The sequence below is a fragment of the Protopterus annectens genome, chromosome 8.part1 (assembly GCF_019279795.1).
Source record: "Protopterus annectens isolate FY-2018-M chromosome 8.part1, PAN1.0, whole genome shotgun sequence".
Classification (NCBI taxonomy): domain Eukaryota; kingdom Metazoa; phylum Chordata; order Ceratodontiformes; family Protopteridae; genus Protopterus; species Protopterus annectens.
Genome location: NC_056742.1, coordinates 1,917,675 through 1,937,986, shown reverse-complemented (window position 1 = coordinate 1,937,986; position 20,312 = coordinate 1,917,675).

Genomic DNA, 20,312 nt, shown 5'->3' with positions numbered 1-20,312 from the left:
CTACGAACTCTGATACCTCAGTCTCAATTGTGAGTCACCCTGCTTATGTGGGCATGAAAAACCATTTAGTTGAACTCTCTGGTTATACAATTAAGTAACCGTTAGTTCGAAATGCTTGACGGTCTCAACACCAAACTTTAAGCTTTGGTGGCAAAATAACAGAACTTCATTTAAATATTCATTTCCCTTCTCAAGGCAGTATATATAAGCAGTCCCAAGGAACTAGCGTTATCAGTTACAAGTTGTGTATGCTAAAGGTAGTATAAATCAAACTACCTATAAATGCCCATACCTTAATAAAATCCAATGTAGTCCAAATTCACTCAGATAGCCAAAAATTCACTCAAGTAGCTTGGTTCTTCTATACGCTCCTGTGGTGCGCTTCTGTAGATAAGCAAAAGAACCAGCGTACAAAGCAGGTTTCCCTACGAAATCTTTTTGTTCGTTAAAATCAATAAGTGCACTCTCTCAAAGTCAGTGCAGCCGATACTGTGCTTCTGTAAATAAGCAAAGGACAAGCATACAGAGTAGGTTTCCCTACAAATATCTTTCTGTTTGTTAGAGTCAATAAATCCAGTCTCTCGTAGTGAATGCAGCCAACGCTGCTCTCTCAAATACACACGACAAGCGATAACACGTTAGAACTATATCTTCATGAGTAGAAGGATCAACCCAACATCAGTGCAGTATGATATTAAAAGCTTTTATTGAACTAAACGGAAAGCGCTTTCACCCGAAGGCTTCATCAGGCCATTAAACGTTACATTTTCATTTAAAACTACATCTTAAATACTGTTATAATTAATGACATCACTTCCCTCAATATCCTGTAATTACTATAATTACTAAAATTCAATTATCTTAAAGGTGCATCATAATTTCTATTTGGTGCAACCCTAAAGAATTAATATTAATGAAAGCTAATAAAATATAAAAATATAATATAAAAACATGTTAGTGTTACAAATAACACCATAAATACTGACTATGACTAGTGCATAAAAAATGTAATGCTCTGCATGTCATTATATAATAAATTAAATATTGTAGTAAATATGTATGTATTGAAATATAAGATGTATTAAATAAAGACAAAGTTTATATGTATGTATCTAGAATGTATATATACATACTGAAATGTAAAAATATAAAAATAAAAATAAAAGTAAAATACATAATTACATGTCTAAAAAATATATATACTTTACAAAAATATATACATGTAAATAGATGTGTATTTAAATAATATGACAATGTATGTAAAAATGTATCTATATGTAGGCATGTGAAAAATACAAATAAAAATGAAACATGTGTGCCATGAATAGTAATACCAAGAATATCTATATGTGAGTAAGTGTATCTGAGTAATGTATGTGTTCTATGGGTAGTATAATAAAATACATACTAATATATGTGGAAATGTATATGTAAATATGCATAAAATGAACCATGTGTACTATAGATGATGAAACTAATTGTACCCATGCTGTGTCATGGTTAGTATGCCATGTTAACGATATAGCATAAATCCACATGCACATACATTTATACCTAAATACCTATACCTATATACTATGCATGCACATCCTTCTATGCATGCATGAACATATTAAAACATCAGATAAACACTTAAAAATATATATTTCCATATAAGTAATCATATTCATATGCAGTCCAGCAAATATGCAAGCTAAGTGCTTACAATTGCTAGGGATATCATAATCCATAATATATGGAAATATCTGGACTACGAATGATAATTCTTATAATAATATGAATTAATTATTTGTAGATATCAAAAAACATCATCAAATAATAATATTTACATATATACAAGAATTAGTTAATCAATTATCCATGATTATTAAACACATGTTATCATATAATTTGTTTTCTAACTGAGCCATCTAATATTGCATATACAGGAAAAAACACAAAAAAGACAACATCTATATTACATAAATACTACTTAGAAAAAACAGTAGATGTTGACAATATCTAATCATTTGGTCATATACATAATCTAAAACAGTATTATTAGTAATACCATTAATAATGTCAATTTATTATTAACTATACTACTACCATTTGTTAATTTTTATTAATTTTTAGCTTTCTGGCTTTAAGCATGGGTTTGATAGGAATTCTATCATTAAGCCCTGGTTCTAAATGTGCTCTCAAATGAATAATCCATTTGCTTTCTTGTTGTTCAGTAGTGTTACGTATAGGCCCTCTTCTAATAGTGGGAACATTAACTTGCATGACCATGAAACTAAAATTATGTTGTTTGGTGGTATTCATTACATGTTTAGATAGTGCATTTTTATCAGATCCTATTCTAATATTATAATAATGTTCTCTGATCCTCTCTCTCAGACGCCTATCTGTTTTGCCCACATAAAAAGCTGAGCTTAACTGGCATGTTGCCAAGTATACTATATGTGTGGTTTCACAGTTGGCGTTACAATGGAATTTAAATGTGCGTTGTGTAGTGGGATGTATAAAATTAGCTGATTGATCTATAGTGTAACAGAAGTTACACTTACCACATGGTCTAGTCCTAGCATTTAAATCACCGTTTGATGCCACTGGATCAACTCTATTCGGTCCACATAACATCCTGTGCAAATTCAATTTATTCTTATAAGTAAACTTAGGTACACTCCCTACTGTTCCTGAAATTACTGGGTCGATTTGTAATAGATCCCAGTATTTTGTATAGGCCTTTTTAATATTATCAACATCCTGTGTATAATAAATAATTGCTGTAGGCCTGCTATCCTGTACATAATTGTTGCTTGCTTCAATAAGTGACTTATTACTCATGCTTTGGTCAGCAAAATATGGGTATGCCCGTCCTTCTCTTAATATTTCCATATCAGTTAGACCTTCATCTATTTCATGTAATTTGTATGATCTAGCTGTAAATTGTTGTTTTAGTTCCTCTATGCCTTGTCTATATCCTTCCTGTGTAGAGTTTAACCTTGATAAACGCATGGCTTGCCCTTTCACCACGTTCTTAAATACATGGCCAGGGTGCATACTTGACCTATGCAAGTATGAACTTCTATGACAAGTTTTCCTATAAACTCCTGTATTAATATAACCATTTAATATCTTCTCTACATATACATCCAAATACGGTACAAGATTTTTTGATGCTACCATCGTAAACTTTAAATATGCAGTTGTTAGGTTCATTTCTTTCAGAAACCATTCCAACTCTTTTTCATCTGATTTCCATATCAAAAACAGGTCATCTACAAAACGTACATAGAATCCTACATTTTTCTTAAAATTTTCCATATTAAACAACAACCTACTCTCCCAATCTGCCATGACTAAATTGGCATAGCTATTGGCACAAGATGTGCCCATAGCTACGCCATCCCTCTGTATATAGATTTTCTGGTGGAATGTAAAGATGTTGTTGTTCAATACCATCTCCATCAATGTACAGATCTTGTCTATTTGTATCGGAGTGTAATGTGTCACTAAACATCTACGTATACATTCAATACCTTGTTTGTTTGGAATACTAGTGAATAATGATGTAACATCCAGGGTAACTAACCAGTAATTGGGTATAGCTTTTACTTCTTTCATATAATCATACAATTTAGTCAAAAATTGTCTGGTATCGCTTAAGATATGTGCATGTTTCTCTACTATAGGTTTTAATTTAGATTCAATATATATTGACATGGGTTCCGTAATCCATCCCCTCCCTGCTACTATAGGCCTCATGGGAGGGGAAATTGGATTTTTATGTATCTTAGGAACACCTTGTATGCATGGTATTCTAGGATTATCAACATGACAAAAACTATATAATTCAGGACTAATGCTACCTTCTTGATGTAGGCTCATAATTTCCATCTGAACTTTAGAAACAATAGTATCTACCTTTCTACCACTAATTTCTTCATAATACTGGTCTTCTTCCAACATGGCTTTCATACTGGATATATACTTATCCATATCCATAATAACAGATAATAAATTCATATTATTATAAGAATTATCATTCGTAGTCCAGATATTTCCATATATTATGGATTATGATATCCCTAGCAATTGTAAGCACTTAGCTTGCATATTTGCTGGACTGCATATGAATATGATTACTTATATGGAAATATATATTTTTAAGTGTTTATCTGATGTTTTAATATGTGCATGCATGCATAGAAGGATGTGCATGCATAGTATATAGGTATAGGTATTTAGGTATAAATGTATGTGCATGTGGATTTATGCTATATCGTTAACATGGCATACTAACCATGACACAGCATGGGTACAATTAGTTTCATCATCTATAGTACACATGGTTCATTTTATGCATATTTACATATACATTTCCACATATATTAGTATGTATTTTATTATACTACCCATAGAACACATACATTACTCAGATACACTTACTCACATATAGATATTCTTGGTATTACTATTCATGGCACACATGTTTCATTTTTATTTGTATTTTTCACATGCCTACATATAGATACATTTTTACATACATTGTCATATTATTTAAATACACATCTATTTACATGTATATATTTTTGTAAAGTATATATATTTTTTAGACATGTAATTATGTATTTTACTTTTATTTTTATTTTTATATTTTTACATTTCAGTATGTATATATACATTAAGTTTCTGTGAGGCCATTTTTTGCTTGGGCTAAAGGAAAGTCTCTCTGTTGATCAGTGGCAGTGAAAAACATTGAGCAGCCTGTCTGCCCCCGTGGGAGTGGTTACTGACTTGAAACTGTAGTTTTATTGGCCATTCTGGGTCAATTCCAAAACTCCTTCATCTTCCTCTCTTAAAACCTGGTTGCCTCGTGGTTTTGGCATCTTTTCAGGCTTGTTGGCTGTTGGTGAAGCACCCACCAAGAGGAGAAAACGCTGAGAGAAGAAAGGAGCCACTTTTGAGACTTTAAGTATTTTTCCTCTGTTTATTTGCTAAGTTTTTCTGCATAGCCGCCTATTTTGAGCATTTTCTGGCTTGTTAAATTTGATTTCTGCATTAGTAACTGTATTTAGAGCACAACCTAGAGCTGTTTACTGAATTTCCTGTTTGCACTTATTTTTAAAATCGTTTTTTCTCAAAACTTGCATTTTATCTGTCTTTGGCCTAGCACTCTTGTGTGGGGTCATTTACTGCGCTGTTATAACTTTCTGATACTTGTTAACCTCTGCTATCTCTGAAAAAAACAAACAAAAAAATCTTGCTTTTTACCCACTTTTCTGAGATTTAAAAAAGTTCATTTACAGGCTTGCTGTTCTTGAACTGTTTGTAAGTTTCTGTGAGGCCATTTTTGCTTGGGCTAAAGGAAAGTCTCTCTGTTGATCAGTGGCAGTGAAAACATTGAGCAGCCTGTCTGCCCCCGTGGGAGTGGTTACTGACTTGAAACTGTAGTTTTATTGGCCATTCTGGGTCAATTCCAAAACTCCTTCATCTTCCTCTCTTAAAACCTGGTTGCCTCGTGGTTTTGGCATCTTTTCAGGCTTGTTGGCTGTTGGTGAAGCACCCACCAAGAGGAGAAAACGCTGAGAGAAGAAAGGAGCCACTTTTGAGACTTTAAGTATTTTTCCTCTGTTTATTTGCTAAGTTTTTCTGCATAGCCGCCTATTTTGAGCATTTTCTGGCTTGTTAAATTTGATTTCTGCATTAGTAACTGTATTTAGAGCACAACCTAGAGCTGTTTACTGAATTTCCTGTTTGCACTTATTTTTAAAATCGTTTTTTCTCAAAACTTGCATTTTATCTGTCTTTGGCCTAGCACTCTTGAGTGGGGTCATTTACTGCACTGTTATAACTTGCTGATACTTGTTAACCTCTGCTATCTCTGAAAAACAAAAAAAAAAAATCTTGCTTTTTTCCCACTTTTCTGAGATTTAAAAGTTCATTTACAGGCTTGCTGTTCTTGAACTGTTTGTAAGTTTCTGTGAGGCCATTTTTGCTTGGGCTAAAGGAAAGTCTCTGTTGATCAGTGGCAGTGAAAACATTGAGCAGCCTGTCTGCCCCTGGGAGTGGTTACTGACTTGAAACTGTAGTTTTATTGGCCATTCTGGGTCAATTCCAAAACTCCTTCATCTTCCTCTCTTAAAACCTGGTTGCCTCGTGGTTTTGGCGTCTTTTCAGGCTTGTTGGCTGTTGGTGAAGCACCCACCAAGAGGAGAAAACGCTGAGAGAAGAAAGGAGCCACTTTTGAGACTTTAAGTATTTTTCCTCTGTTTATTTGCTAAGTTTTTCTGCATAGCCGCCTATTTTGAGCATTTTCTGGCTTGTTAAATTTGATTTCTGCATTAGTAACTGTATTTAGAGCACAACCTAGAGCTGTTTACTGAATTTCCTGTTTGCACTTATTTTTAAAATCGTTTTTCTCAAAACTTGCATTTTATCTGTCTTTGGCTTAGCACTCTTGTGTGGGGTCATTTACTGCACTGTTATAACTTGCTGATACTTGTTAACCTCTGCTATCTCTGAAAAACAAAAACAAAAAAAATCTTGCTTTTTCCCACTTTTCTGAGATTTAAAAAAGTTCATTTACAGGCTTGCTGTTCTTGAACTGTTTGTAAGTTTCTGTGAGGCCATTTTTTGCTTGGGCTAAAGGAAAGTCTCTCTGTTGATCAGTGGCAGTGAAAAACATTGAGCAGCCTGTCTGCCCCTGTGGGAGTGGTTACTGACTTGAAACTGTAGTTTTATTGGCCATTCTGGGTCAATTCCAAAACTCCTTCATCTTCCTCTCTTAAAACCTGGTTGCCTCGTGGTTTTGGCGTCTTTTCAGGCTTGTTGGCTGTTGGTGAAGCACCCACCAAGAGGAGAAAACGCTGAGAGAAGAAAGGAGCCACTTTTGAGACTTTAAGTATTTTTCCTCTGTTTATTTGCTAAGTTTTTCTGCATAGCCGCCTATTTTGAGCATTTTCTGGCTTGTTAAATTTGATTTCTGCATTAGTAACTGTATTTAGAGCACAACCTAGAGCTGTTTACTGAATTTCCTGTTTGCACTTATTTTAAAATCGTTTTTTCTCAAACCTTGCATTTTTTCTGTCTTTGGCCTAGCACTCTTGTGTGGGGTCATTTACTGCACTCTTATAACTTGCTGATACTTGTTAACCTCTGCTATCTCTGAAAAACAAAAACAAAAAAATCTTGCTTTTTTCCCACTTTTCTGAGATTTAAAAGTTCATTTACAGGCTTGCTGTTCTTGAACTGTTTGTAAGTTTCTGTGAGGCCATTTTTGCTTGGGCTAAAGGAAAGTCTCTCTGTTGATCAGTGGCAGTGAAAAACATTGAGCAGCCTGTCTGCCCCGTGGGAGTGGTTACTGACTTGAAACTGTAGTTTTATTGGCCATTCTGGGTCAATTCCAAAACTCCTTCATCTTCCTCTCTTAAAACCTGGTTGCCTCGTGGTTTTGGCATCTTTTCAGGCTTGTTGGCTGTTGGTGAAGCACCCACCAAGAGGAGAAAACGCTGAGAGAAGAAAGGAGCCACTTTTGAGACTTTAAGTATTTTTCCTCTGTTTATTTGCTAAGTTTTTCTGCATAGCCGCCTATTTTGAGCATTTTCTGGCTTGTTAAATTTGATTTCTGCATTAGTAACTGTATTTAGAGCACAACCTAGAGCTGTTTACTGAATTTCCTGTTTGCACTTATTTTTAAAATCGTTTTTTCTCAAAACTTGCATTTTATCTGTCTTTGGCCTAGCACTCTTGTGTGGGGTCATTTACTGCACTGTTATAACTTGCTGATACTTGTTAACCTCTGCTATCTCTGAAAAAACAAAAAAAAAAAATCTTGCTTTTTTCCCACTTTTCTGAGATTTAAAAAAGTTCATTTACAGGCTTGCTGTTCTTGAACTGTTTGTAAGTTTCTGTGAGGCCATTTTTGCTTGGGCTAAAGGAAAGTCTCTCTGTTGATCAGTGGCAGTGAAAAACATTGAGCAGCCTGTCTGCCCCTGTGGGAGTGGTTACTGACTTGAAACTGTAGTTTTATTGGCCATTCTGGGTCAATTCCAAAACTCCTTCATCTTCCTCTCTTAAAACCTGGTTGCCTCGTGGTTTTGGCGTCTTTTCAGGCTTGTTGGCTGTTGGTGAAGCACCCACCAAGAGGAGAAAACGCTGAGAGAAGAAAGGAGCCACTTTTGAGACTTTAAGTATTTTTCCTCTGTTTATTTGCTAAGTTTTTCTGCATAGCCGCCTATTTTGAGCATTTTCTGGCTTGTTAAATTTGATTTCTGCATTAGTAACTGTATTTAGAGCACAACCTAGAGCTGTTTACTGAATTTCCTGTTTGCACTTATTTTTAAAATCGTTTTTTCTCAAAACTTGCATTTTATCTGTCTTTGGCCTAGCACTCTTGTGTGGGGTCATTTACTGCACTGTTATAACTTGCTGATACTTGTTAACCTCTGCTATCTCTGAAAAACAAAAAAAAAAAAAAATCTTGCTTTTTTCCCACTTTTCTGAGATTTAAAAGTTCATTTACAGGCTTGCTGTTCTTGAACTGTTTGTAAGTTTCTGTGAGGCCATTTTTGCTTGGGCTAAAGGAAAGTCTCTCTGTTGATCAGTGGCAGTGAAAAACATTGAGCAGCCTGTCTGCCCCGTGGGAGTGGTTACTGACTTGAAACTGTAGTTTTATTGGCCATTCTGGGTCAATTCCAAAACTCCTTCATCTTCCTCTCTTAAAACCTGGTTGCCTCGTGGTTTTGGCGTCTTTTCAGGCTTGTTGGCTGTTGGTGAAGCACCCACCAAGAGGAGAAAACGCTGAGAGAAGAAAGGAGCCACTTTTGAGACTTTAAGTATTTTTCCTCTGTTTATTTGCTAAGTTTTTCTGCATAGCCGCCTATTTTGAGCATTTTCTGGCTTGTTAAATTTGATTTCTGCATTAGTAACTGTATTTAGAGCACAACCTAGAGCTGTTTACTGAATTTCCTGTTTGCACTTATTTTTAAAATCGTTTTTTTCTCAAAACTTGCATTTTATCTGTCTTTGGCCTAGCACTCTTGTGTGGGGTCATTTACTGCACTGTTATAACTTGCTGATACTTGTTAACCTCTGCTATCTCTGAAAAACAAAAACAAAAAAAATCTTGCTTTTTCCCACTTTTCTGAGATTTAAAAAAGTTCATTTACAGGCTTGCTGTTCTTGAACTGTTTGTAAGTTTCTGTGAGGCCATTTTTTGCTTGGGCTAAAGGAAAGTCTCTCTGTTGATCAGTGGCAGTGAAAACATTGAGCAGCCTGTCTGCCCCTGTGGGAGTGGTTACTGACTTGAAACTGTAGTTTTATTGGCCATTCTGGGTCAATTCCAAAACTCCTTCATCTTCCTCTCTTAAAACCTGGTTGCCTCGTGGTTTTGGCGTCTTTTCAGGCTTGTTGGCTGTTGGTGAAGCACCCACCAAGAGGAGAAAACGCTGAGAGAAGAAAGGAGCCACTTTTGAGACTTTAAGTATTTTTCCTCTGTTTATTTGCTAAGTTTTTCTGCATAGCCGCCTATTTTGAGCATTTTCTGGCTTGTTAAATTTGATTTCTGCATTAGTAACTGTATTTAGAGCACAACCTAGAGCTGTTTACTGAATTTCCTGTTTGCACTTATTTTTAAAATCGTTTTTTCTCAAAACTTGCATTTTATCTGTCTTTGGCCTAGCACTCTTGTGTGGGGTCATTTACTGCACTGTTATAACTTGCTGATACTTGTTAACCTCTGCTATCTCTGAAAAACAAAAACAAAAAAAATCTTGCTTTTTCCCACTTTTCTGAGATTTAAAAAGTTCATTTACAGGGCTGCCGTTCTTGAACTGTCTGTAAGTTTCTGAGAGGCCATTTTTGCTTGGGCTAAAGGAAAGTCTCTCTGTTGATCAGTGGCAGTGAAAAACATTGAGCAGCCTGTCTGCCCCTGTGGGAGTGGTTACTGACTTGAAACTGTAGTTTTATTGGCCATTCTGGGTCAATTCCAAAACTCCTTCATCTTCCTCTCTTAAAACCTGGTTGCCTCGTGGTTTTGGCGTCTTTTCAGGCTTGTTGGCTGTTGGTGAAGCACCCACCAAGAGGAGAAAACGCTGAGAGAAGAAAGGAGCCACTTTTGAGACTTTAAGTATTTTTCCTCTGTTTATTTGCTAAGTTTTTCTGCATAGCCGCCTATTTTGAGCATTTTCTGGCTTGTTAAATTTGATTTCTGCATTAGTAACTGTATTTAGAGCACAACCTAGAGCTGTTTACTGAATTTCCTGTTTGCACTTATTTTTAAAATCGTTTTTTCTCAAAACTTGCATTTTATCTGTCTTTGGCCTAGCACTCTTGTGTGGGGTCATCTACTGCACTGTTATAACTTGCTGATACTTGTTAACCTCTGCTATCTCTGAAAAACAAACAAAAAAAAAAAAATCTTGCTTTTTCCCACTTTTCTGAGATTTAAAAGTTCATTTACAGGCTTGCTGTTCTTGAACTGTTTGTAAGTTTCTGTGAGGCCATTTTTGCTTGGGCTAAAGGAAAGTCTCTCTGTTGATCAGTGGCAGTGAAAAACATTGAGCAGCCTGTCTGCCCCGTGGGAGTGGTTACTGACTTGAAACTGTAGTTTTATTGGCCATTCTGGGTCAATTCCAAAACTCCTTCATCTTCCTCTCTTAAAACCTGGTTGCCTCGTGGTTTTGGCGTCTTTTCAGGCTTGTTGGCTGTTGGTGAAGCACCCACCAAGAGGAGAAAACGCTGAGAGAAGAAAGGAGCCACTTTTGAGACTTTAAGTATTTTTCCTCTGTTTATTTGCTAAGTTTTTCTGCATAGCCGCCTATTTTGAGCATTTTCTGGCTTGTTAAATTTGATTTCTGCATTAGTAACTGTATTTAGAGCACAACCTAGAGCTGTTTACTGAATTTCCTGTTTGCACTTATTTTTAAAATCATTTTTTCTCAAAACTTGCATTTTATCTGTCTTTGGCCTAGCACTCTTGTGTGGGGTCATTTACTGCACTGTTATAACTTGCTGATACTTGTTAACCTCTGCTATCTCTGAAAAAAAAAAAAAATCTTGCTTTTTTCCCACTTTTCTGAGATTTAAAAAAAGTTAATTTACAGGCTTGCTGTTCTTGAACTGTTTGTAAGTTTCTGTGAGGCCATTTTTGCTTGGGCTAAAGGAAAGTCTCTCTGTTGATCAGTGGCAGTGAAAACATTGAGCAGCCTTTCTGCCCCCGGGGGAGTGGTTACTGACTTGAAACTGTAGTTTTATTGGCCATTCTGGGTCAATTCCAAAACTCCTTCATCTTCCTCTCTTAAAACCTGGTTGCCTCGTGGTTTTGGCATCTTTTCAGGCTTGTTGGCTGTTGGTGAAGCACCCACCAAGAGGAGAAAACGCTGAGAGAAGAAAGGAGCCACTTTTGAGACTTTAAGTATTTTTCCTCTGTTTATTTGCTAAGTTTTTCTGCATAGCCGCCTATTTTGAGCATTTTCTGGCTTGTTAAATTTGATTTCTGCATTAGTAACTGTATTTAGAGCACAACCTAGAGCTGTTTACTGAATTTCCTGTTTGCACTTATTTTTAAAATCGTTTTTTCTCAAAACTTGCATTTTATCTGTCTTTGGCCTAGCACTCTTGTGTGGGGTCATTTACTGCACTGTTATAACTTGCTGATACTTGTTAACCTCTGCTATCTCTGAAAAAACAAAAAAAAAAAATCTTGCTTTTTTCCCACTTTTCTGAGATTTAAAAAAGTTCATTTACAGGCTTGCTGTTCTTGAACTGTTTGTAAGTTTCTGTGAGGCCATTTTTGCTTGGGCTAAAGGAAAGTCTCTCTGTTGATCAGTGGCAGTGAAAAACATTGAGCAGCCTGTCTGCCCCTGTGGGAGTGGTTACTGACTTGAAACTGTAGTTTTATTGGCCATTCTGGGTCAATTCCAAAACTCCTTCATCTTCCTCTCTTAAAACCTGGTTGCCTCGTGGTTTTGGCATCTTTTCAGGCTTGTTGGCTGTTGGTGAAGCACCCACCAAGAGGAGAAAACGCTGAGAGAAGAAAGGAGCCACTTTTGAGACTTTAAGTATTTTTCCTCTGTTTATTTGCTAAGTTTTTCTGCATAGCCGCCTATTTTGAGCATTTTCTGGCTTGTTAAATTTGATTTCTGCATTAGTAACTGTATTTAGAGCACAACCTAGAGCTGTTTACTGAATTTCCTGTTTGCACTTATTTTTAAAATCGTTTTTTCTCAAAACTTGCATTTTATCTGTCTTTGGCCTAGCACTCTTGTGTGGGGTCATTTACTGCACTGTTATAACTTGCTGATACTTGTTAACCTCTGCTATCTCTGAAAAACAAAAACAAAAAAATCTTGCTTTTTTCCCACTTTTCTGAGATTTAAAAAAGTTCATTTACAGGCTTGCTGTTCTTGAACTGTTTGTAAGTTTCTGTGAGGCCATTTTTTGCTTGGGCTAAAGGAAAGTCTCTCTGTTGATCAGTGGCAGTGAAAAACATTGAGCAGCCTGTCTGCCCCCGTGGGAGTGGTTACTGACTTGAAACTGTAGTTTTATTGGCCATTCTGGGTCAATTCCAAAACTCCTTCATCTTCCTCTCTTAAAACCCTCTTTTTGGCGGTTTTGCGTTTTGAGCATAGCGCAACAACAGCGGCAGCCGCCTAATTGGGTTTAAACTATTCCTGGCTCCACAAAGTCTGCTCTTCACTTTTTCCCTTAGAACTGCTCTATCTCTCAATTTAAACACCATATTCTCATTCTAAGGCCCTTCACTGGTCCAATTAAGTAATCCTACAAGTTAGCACTATTAAACCATAAGCACTACTTACTCTTATAATCTCTACGATCACCCTGTCCTCTATTGGTCCATCTTAAATTCAGTTTCCCTATTACTCTAGCATGTCCAAAGGTCAGTCAATGGTTTCCTCTCCAGTCCAGCTGGTGAATCTGGGAATTTTGAGGCAATGTTACAACTGTCTCATGTACACGGACAACCCTCTCCTCCTCCAAACAGGTTCAAATATATGTGAGAGATGCAACTATTTAGCCAAACTGGAGGCTGAGCTCTCTCATCTCAAAACTGGTGTAACCAGTCAGGAGGAGAAGGTAACCTCACACAACACAATTCCAGTATCACATAGTCCCACCACATCAGCGAACCAAACACATAAATACACAAAAACATACTCGAGGCTCTAAATAAAAATCTACCTAAGCAACAGAGACCTCCAAAGCAGACATCCAAGCAAACGCTACCTCAAAACAAAACACACAACACATAACCCACAAAGTCAGTGTGCCAAGCAGCCACAGCCCTTAAGGCTGAATAACACACCTGATACTCTTGTTATAGGTGACTCTATTGTCAGACACACTGACGTCCGCTCACCAGGCTGAATAAAGAGAAGGTCACAGTGAGCTGCCTGTCGGGCGCTAGGATCCGCCACATAACGCAAGCACTCAGGTCACTCCAAAGCAAATACAAATATGACTCAGTCATTGTACATGCTGGTGTGAATGACCTGAGACGTACCTCCCTGGACTACATGAAAAGGGACATAGAGGAGCTCTCTGATCATGTAGCCCAGGCTGGTATGACCCTGACCTTGAGCAGCATCTTACCCTCACCTAGAATGATGCCACAGTACAAAGACAAAATGATCAATTTTAACAATTGGCTAAAATTTTGGTGTCATTCAAAGGGGATCCAGTGTCTGTCAGCCTGGGATGACATGCTCGACAAGCCACGTTGCTTCGCTAGGGACGGCTTGCACCTGTCACCACTGGGCTTTCGGATATTGGCAAAGGCTCTTGCCACCCCATAGTGCCTTTTTAGGCAAGGCTCAAAAGTCAAACCCACCCCATAGAGAGCACAAGGAACAAGAAACTAAGGGTAATGCTGCTAAACGCCAGAAGTCTTAACCTCAAGATGCACGCACTAAGCTCTCCTCAGTATGGAGAACATCGATATCTGTGCAGTGACAGAAACCTGGTTCAAGGCTCCAGAGAGCACCCCAGCACTACCAGGCTATACCTCATATCATGCTTTTCGCCCCAAAACCCGGACCGAACCACAAAGGAGGGGAGTTTCCATATTTATCAAGGATATCCACACCTCCAGGTTAGTGGCATTGCACAGTATCGGAGACCATCCATGTGCAACTAACAGTGGGCAAGACTGCTTTTCAGTTTATAGCATCCTACAGACCACCCTCTCAAAGTCAGGAATCCCATTCGGCTTTCCTGAAAACATTGGAGAACATGAAGATCTCTCCGAACACCATTATATTGGGCGACTTCAACTACCCAAACATTGACTGGAAGCACTACTCAAGCCCCAGCACCTTAGCCCAAAGATTCCTGGAAATTATAAACTCAAATGCTATGGAACAACTAGTCACCACTCCCACAAGAGGGGACAACATACTAGACCTGATCATTACCAACATGGGGACTCTATGCTCCACACCAGAAGTATATCCCTCATTGGTAAGATCAGACCATAAATTAATTTCACTGGATGTCCACATCCCGACCCCACCCCAGCCCAGAAAACCACAGTGAAAAACTTCTCAAAGCGAACTTCTCACTTCGCAAAACCGAAGTGGAATCCTTCAAGGCCACAGGGCCAGTGGAAACTACAGCCCAAACTGCAGAATCCTATATAAATGCATTCTACAGACATCTCCAGGAATGCATGGATCATGCTATCCCAAACAAAACCAAGACCCAATCATCCAAAGGCAGGCATCCAGTCTGGTGGACCCTGCCATAAATAAACTGTACAACAGAAGGAGGAAGCTACTACATGATAGAGCAAAATCCCTAATAGGGAAGGCATCTCTGATCAGTACTAGCAAAAATTACAATCCCTCATAAAATCCTCCAAGGCCAGCTTTGAGAGAAAAATTGCACAGGACACCAAAGACAATCATAAGGCTTTTTCAGTTATGTTAGAAACTTGGGATGCAACTCCCAGACTTGTTCTGAGTTGATTCTAAACGACAAAAATACACTGAACCCACAGACATCGCCAATATCCTGGCAGACAGGTTCAGTGCAAACTTCCACCCCTCTCCCCAAAGAGCAAATATCTATCCCGGCAGAGGGCTGCCTCCCAAACATCTCAGATGCTCAGGTGAAGGCTGCCCTCTCCAAAGCAAAAACACTGCTTCCATGGGACCAGATGGCGTCCCAGGTTGCGTCCTACATGAACTACAAGAGGAACTAATCCCTCAAATAAAACAGCTATACAATCTCAGCCTCACTACAGGATATGTGCCCACAGAATGGCGTGCAGCAACAGTGGTCCCACTCCACAAAGGTGGAGCATCTACGGACCCTGGAAACTATCGCCCCATAAGCCTGACTAGCTTAGTCTGCAAGGCTATGGAGAGGATCATCATGGAGCTCATAAACAAAGACATTGGGGACCTACAGACACTAGATCCTACCCAGTTCGGCTTTGTCAAGGGCAGATCCTGCCTTTTGAACCTGGTTGACTTCTTTGAAACAGTCACCAAAGCCATAGATGAAGGAAAGGTAGTCCACACAGCCTATCTGGACCTTGCAAAGGCATTTGACACAATACCCCACTGGCATCATAGATAAGCTATCCAGCTTAAATATAAACCCCTATGTCACAAGATGGGTCGCAAACTGGCTCAAAGACAGAACCCACAGAGTGAGAGTTGCTGGAGCCATGTCAGACTCAAACCGTCACAAGTGGCATCCCACAGGGTTCTGTCCTGGGACCACTCTTGTTCGGTATATACTTTTCCGAGGTACAGGCAAACGTGGGAGGACTATGGCTCACCAAGTTCGCAGACGACTACAAACTGGGCCATAATCAACTCTCCAGCTGACACAAACATCCTTCAAAAGGTCTCACAGAGACAGATAACTGGTGCCAGTGCCATGGTTTAAAGCTAAATGCCAAAAATGTATAGTCATACCCTTTGGCAAAACAATGTGCCCACAAATTACCACATAGGCGGAAACCCATTAAGTACAGAGAAAGTTATTAGAGACCTGGGGACCCAAGTTGATAGCAATCTCTCCTTTGAAAACCACATTGCCAAAGTGGTTAGAAAGACTTCTACATAGCCCACCTCATCACGAAGGGTTTCACATCTAGATCAAGAGAGGTAATCGTGCCCCTTTATTCATCCCTCATCAGGCCCATCATAGAATACAATGCCCCTTTTGGGATGTACCTTACCCGACACCTGCAGCAATTAGAAAGACCCCAAAAGTATCTCACCAAGAGGATCAAGGGTCTCAAACAGATGCCATATACTGCTCGGTTAAAAAACTCCAGCTCTACTCAGTTGCATACCACCTACTTGAGGCGATCTATGCCTGACATACAAAGCTATGTCAAATCCAGAATTAATGGACATGCTCCACCTCAGTAAATCTAAATCCCTTAGAGCCACATGCTCGAGGGACTTGAACCTCAGCACAGAAATAAATAGAACTTGCTGGAGGGACAGGTTCATAACCCAGAGGCTCCCTTCGCTCTGGAATAGAATTCCAGTTCATGTGAGGCAGAGCACCTCACTGAATCTCTTCAAGAAGAATCTCGATAAGTGGATGGGGGATCGTAGGTTTGTCCCAGGGATTACTCCTGTGTCACTATTAGACAGAGGCACAGTAAACTAAACCTTAAAGGGCACAGTATACTCAAATCAAGGGGTGGCGTAAGCCATACTGAATCGGGCTAGGCTTATAATTGCCCCAGGGCAGATAGCCTAGTATGAACCTATGAACCTATGAACCTATACATATAAACTTTGTCTTTATTTAATACATCTTATATTTCAATACATACATATTTACTACAGTATTTAATTTATTATATAATGACATGCAGAGCATTACATTTTTTATGCACTAGTCATAGTCAGTATTTATGGTGTTATTTGTAACACTAACATGTTTTTATATTATATTTTTATATTTTATTAGCTTTCATTAATATTAATTCTTTAGGGTTGCACCAAATAGAAATTATGATGCACCTTTAAGATAATTGAATTTTAGTAATTATAGTAATTACAGGATATTGAGGGAAGTGATGTCATTAATTATAACAGTATTTAAGATGTAGTTTTAAATGACAATGTAACGTTTAATGGCCTGATGAAGCCTTCGGGTGAAAGCGCTTGCCGTTTTGTTCAATAAAAGCTTTTAATATCATACTGCACTGATGTTGGGTCGATCCTTCTACTCATGAAGATATAGTTCTAAAGTGTTATCGCTTGTCGTGTGTATTTGAGAGAGCAGTGTTGGCTGCATCCACTACAAGAGATTGGATTTATTGACTCTATCAAACAAAAAGATTTTTGTAGGGAAACCTACTTTGTATGCTTGTCCTTTGCTTATTTATAGAAGCGCAGTTTCGGCTGCACTGACTTTGAGAGATTGCATTTATTGATTTAAACGAACAGAAAGATTTCGTAGGGAAACCTGCTTTGCACGCTTGTTCTTTTGCTTATCTACAGAAGCGCACCACAGGAGCGTATAGAAGAACCAAGCTACTTGAGTGAATTTTTGGCTATCTGGGTGAATTTTGACTACATTGGATTCTATTAAGGTATGGGCATTTATAGGTAGTTTGTTTTATACTACCTTTAGCGTATACAACTTGTAACTGATAACGCAAGTTCCTTGGGACTGCTTGTATATACTGCCTTGACAAGGGAAATGAATATTTAAATGAAGTTCTGTTATTTTGCCACCAAAGCTTAATGTTTGGTGCAGAGACCTTTAAGCATTTCGAATTAACGGTTACTTAATTGTATAACCAGAGAGTTCAATTAAATGGTTTTTCATGCCCACATAAGCAGGGTGACTCACAATTGAGACTGAGGCATCAGAGTTCGTAGGAAAGTTAATTCCTTCAGTTTATTAGGATTTACCTGCCATATTGCTACCCTACCATTATACTTTACGTTAATCCAAGCTCATATTGGGTACGCATTTCAAGCAGCCAAAATAATTTCATTTCTTTTTATTAAAGTTCTTAATTTGTTTAAAAATGCACTATACAACTCTTTGGGAAGGAAAGAAGGTGGAGTGACTAAGGATCTGGAAGGACCACTAGTGCTGGTACAGAATTAAGCTGGTAAAAATTAAAGTAGAAAAGAAACAAAGTAGATCCAGGAAAGATAAATACTAATAGAATTAGAGCCTAACTTTGTTTTGGAGCAAAAAAATTCAACATTGGTACTTGGCTGACTACTGGTGGATAGTTGAGGAGGCCAAGTGAAATATCCAAGAAATACAAGAAGCCTGTAGAAATAAAACTGCAGCAGCTAAGGGGAGGAGATGGAGACTATTTAAAATGATATAGTAAAAGACAAATAAAAACACAAGCTGAATGCAGAAGAGACAAGGGATTAGATAAGAAAAGTGATATATAAGACAGAGGGATAGCTAGAAGGCCAGCGGGAATCCCCCCTAGAGTTCAATACATGGGGAGGAGATGAAATGTGAAATGCCCACAATGACAAATACAAGAGACTACAGGGCTCTGGCGAAATATGTAAAATTATGAAATGAGTCAGAATAACCATGATATGTAAAGAGGGAGGAGAAAGGAAAGATGTGGGAAATTATAGAACTACTTCTTTAGTTAATATAGTTGCCAAGATTTTGGTAAAGGTGCTCACAAGAAGATTGGATGATGTATTGCCAAAAATAATACAAGCTCTACAAAGTTAAGGAAAGAAAAAAATGGTTTTGCATGGTCCTGTTGGCTATGAGAAGACAGTATGACATTTGCTATCTAGATATTTGGATATGTCCATCTGTATAATTCATCAACTGAAACAGTCAATATGAACTAACACACTTCCAGTTGTAAACATTATACAACATGAATTTCAACTAAATTAAGCCAGCAACTGAGTTTGCTGTATTGTCTGCAATGAATATATATTTATGCACGTTTTATTCACATTATACTTCATTTACCACATACTCCATGGCCAAAGGATTAAAAAGCAATGCTTAGTGCAGTATAAGCTATATGTAGATGAGGTCCTGCATGGCCCTGTCCACTGTGAGAAGACAGGCTTACAAATATGTAGTGAGTTTAGAATCTAATGTTGAAAATATCTGAGTTTTCAGGAGTTATTGAATAACTGTAATCCAAGAAGTAAGTCAGCTTTAGGACTGGCAGCCATGCTTTACTCGCTTAAAATGAGTTTATAGTGATATAACTAAACTTAATTGTTTTCCCTGAATTCTACATCAGTGTATTCTGTACTGTAGTGTTAAATCTGTTGGCGGAACACACTACCCCCACCCACAGGCCTTATATTGCTGAAGGTGAAGCTAAATTATCAGTTTAGCATATTTTATTCTAGTAGTGTAAAATTTCCCTTGAAAGGCAATAAAAGCATGCAACAATAAAATTAAAAACTGTCCCTGGGATTCATGAAGCTTGTGCCATGTGCCGGAGTAGCGTCGGCGATCTAGCGCCAAATATGGCCGTCGAGCGATTCAGGTAAGAGCTGTTTCCACGTGCACTACCAGCGTACGGCGCTTGTATGCTAATTACCCCATGTACAGCAGTCTAGCATGCAAACAAAGGTATATAGCAATTCATGATGTGGTGCAGGTGTAGCGTAAGCATGCAGAAATGTAAACCAAAAAAAATGGTTTACATTTTTTCAAACAGAACATTGGAGCCATGAAAGTGGACCAAACTTACGTATTACAATGTTAACATATGCCAATGGCTAAATATATAGCCAATGGCATAAAAACACACACACACCACATAAAAAATAACATTTAATGTCATGGCCACACTACCGCAAAGTACAACCGCAGTGCATGGGTGCGCAAACAGGAACACAAGGAAAATATATTTAGATGTCATAAAACTGCAATGTAACACAAATCATGATTTTGCCATAATAGTCAATGGTACACATGCTAAATCACAACCAAGGCACAAGGGTTGCTAAGGGTCTGTGACAGTGTTCTGCACGGTAACTAGGAATTAGTAGTCAATGCCATGCAAATGAGTCAAGTAATACTGAATCGCAAATGTCCCGCCAGCATAAGGATGTACTACATGGCACAGTGGTACAACACCGAGGAGTGGCCTGGAGGTAAACATGACATCATGAGAGGTGTGCGCCACCGTAGCTGTAAGCACATTGGAGCATTGGTAATTCAGGTTGTCTGTTGCTAAGCAAAGCTGCAGGATATGGGTTTGTACCTATCCATAGCTATGCTTAGCTGAGAGCACACAAGGTAACTGAAAGTGCATGTGAACGTGGATGAAAACGCACTTAAAAGCTGGAAACCGGGCGCGC